Genomic DNA, 2,597 nt, shown 5'->3' with positions numbered 1-2,597 from the left:
TAGCATGACCTGAGACCTGTTAGCTTTAGCTTCAGTCTGTTAGCATAGCATGACCTGAGACCTGTTAGCTTTAGCTTCGGTCATGTAGCATAGCATGACCTGAGACCTGTAGCATGCTATCATGACCTGAGACCTGTTAGCTTTGCTTCAGTCTGTTAGCATGCTATCATGACCTGAGACCTGTTAACTTTAGCTTCAGTCTGTTAGCATGCTATCATGATACCAGTGGTTGTGTGCGTCCTCAGGGTCTGAGGAGGGTCCCTGCTGCTGGTGGAGGGAAACAAAAGCCACTCTACTGGGAACCACTAAGGCCAGACTCTTCACCAGGTAACACACACAGTCAGACCACTGAAGACCTGAAAGCTAAACCAGTAAAACCAGCAGCAACAGTGATGTGTTTGTGTGTTTCAGGGGAAAGCCCTCGGTGGAGTACGACCCAGGAAGTGACCTCAGCTACCTGCTGACCAATCAGAGCGACTCAGGAGATGAAGGTCTCAGGCTTTAAGGATGTTCTGGATGACAGAACTCAGAATGTTGTTCTGTTCAAAACTGATTAAATATTTTAAATAAGAAATCTGTTGTGTCTCCGTGAATGTTTGTACTTAAGTAACTTGTGCTGTACTTCATACGGGAAAGTAGTATTTTGGAATTAACCTTTATAAACCATAAGTACTTGGACACAAAGTAGTGGATTGGGTATTTCGAGGGAATAACCTTTAAAACTAAAAGTACTTTTACCGGGAAGTAGTATATTCGGGTGTATTGAACCTTTAAAACTATGAGTACTTGGACAGCAAGTAGTATTTGGATTGAACTTGGAAGTACCTGGACAGAAATAAGTTTTTTGATTAATTAAACCTTTACATTTTATTTATTTAATTCATCTTTAAGTATCAGAGGTACAGTGATAAATAAAGTAGTAAAATAATAAATTCTTAACTAGAGTATTTAGTTACTTTGCACTTTAAAGTATAAAGTGTTCCAATGATATGTTCATATTCTTATTCAAACATCTTTTGAATGTTTAAACAGGTTTGTGTCTCATTAAAGGCATACTGTACGGTTTCCAGTGATATGCACTTTTTAATATGTTGTTGAAATTGGTTTTTACATCCTGACAGCAATAAATAACTTATGGGCAATGAAAAAGAAGCGAAACAAAAACGAATTCTGTATCGGCTATAAACCTGTTAAAATGCTTACCAATCGGAGACATTGTACCCGAATCTAAAGAACCAATCACAAGCCTGCGCGTTCTCTCCCCTCTGTGTACGAGCCTGAGCCGGCCTGAGCGCGTTCACGGAGGGCAAAGAAAGCGTTGTTGTCATAGTAGTTCATGACAGTGGACTAGACCTAGTGAGCCTACAACGTCAACACGATGGAAGACAAACAGAAGTTACCACTGCCACCGTTACTTGCCCCGGTTCATCCTTTTAAAAAGGCAAGAAAAAGAAAGACCGAAAATGAAAAGGCAGCAACAATAAAAAAGTTGGAGAGAGCTCGAGGAAAAACGAGGATAAATATTGGATTCGCTTTTCAGCGATGGCGAAAGCTGAGGGAGTGGTTTTGGCCTGAAAAGTGACGCAATGGTTGCCGTTTTCTCTTGGACAGGTAAGCTTTCGTCTTGTTTCCTGTTTATTTTATATTTGTGTTCAGAAGAAGTCTATTTTTGTGTTCAGGGAATAGTCTGCTCTCGCCCGCTAGACTGTCTGCTTCAGTTGACTGAAGGCTCCGACTCAGCTGTTAGCTACAGAGCTACTGTTTAGCTAACACAACTCAAGACTCGCACACTGTACAAACCGTAAATGTAATCAGCCAATATGTTTAACAAGAACTCCATCTATAATGTTCCTTTCTAACTATATTATTTTTCTAATGTTATGTGGTCGTCAGCTTCTGAATGTGTCATTTCGTTTAGGCTTTTCACAAATGTGTTGATGCAGGGTCTGTTTTTCTTTTTTTAATTATTTTTATTTTATAGTTATGACAAGGCTTTTATCAGCAGCTGTTTAAAACCCCTAATACCGTTGTTTATTGTGTGTGTCTTGTGATTTTCTCTCCCAAGGACATTCACTGCCAAAAGTGTAAGTTGCCACAGCCTATGCAGCCACGTGCAGAGCCAGACCTATCTGCGAAAACTGGACCCCAGGACAATGTTTCTGACCATGTTTGTACTTGTTTATATTGAATAAAAAAATATATATTGTCACCCGACATTGGTTGTAATTATTTAGTGCAGCATTTACAGAGATGATAAATGTTATGTCTTGATATCAGTAATAATAACAGAAATGAAAAGTAATTTTCCTTTTTTTTTTATTCAAACATAATATAAAAACAAAAGGACTCTGCATTTTTAATTACTCCTGGGGAAAAAATATAAATAAAAACGATGTACATTATATACATCGTTAGCTCAGCTCTCGCTCAATGAGGCAGCGGCAGCGTAGCTACCTGGTTGCTATAGCAGCAGCGCTGTGCACGGCTCTGTGTCGAGGGGTGGGGGCAGGGAGTCCTGAAGGGTGGGGGAGGAGTTAAACGGAACTCCGAAGAGAAGCTAATTTCAAATCATGCTAGCTCTCTCAAATCGTACAGTA

The 2,597-nt window shown here is 39.8% G+C and overlaps 1 long non-coding RNA gene across 1 annotated transcript; it reads left to right on the top strand.

The window, feature by feature from the left end:
• Positions 1-283: 283 nt before the first annotated feature.
• Positions 284-574, top strand: LOC129115356 (uncharacterized). The gene is made up of 2 exons (XR_008533005.1): positions 284-327; positions 412-574. It is a non-coding gene; the product is annotated as an uncharacterized LOC129115356 (long non-coding RNA).
• The last annotated feature ends 2,023 nt before the right edge of the window (positions 575-2,597 follow it).

Source organism: Anoplopoma fimbria, unplaced genomic scaffold (assembly GCF_027596085.1).
Source record: "Anoplopoma fimbria isolate UVic2021 breed Golden Eagle Sablefish unplaced genomic scaffold, Afim_UVic_2022 Un_contig_11724_pilon_pilon, whole genome shotgun sequence".
Classification (NCBI taxonomy): Eukaryota; Metazoa; Chordata; class Actinopteri; order Perciformes; family Anoplopomatidae; genus Anoplopoma; species Anoplopoma fimbria.
This window is presented reverse-complemented; position numbering and strand designations above follow the sequence as displayed.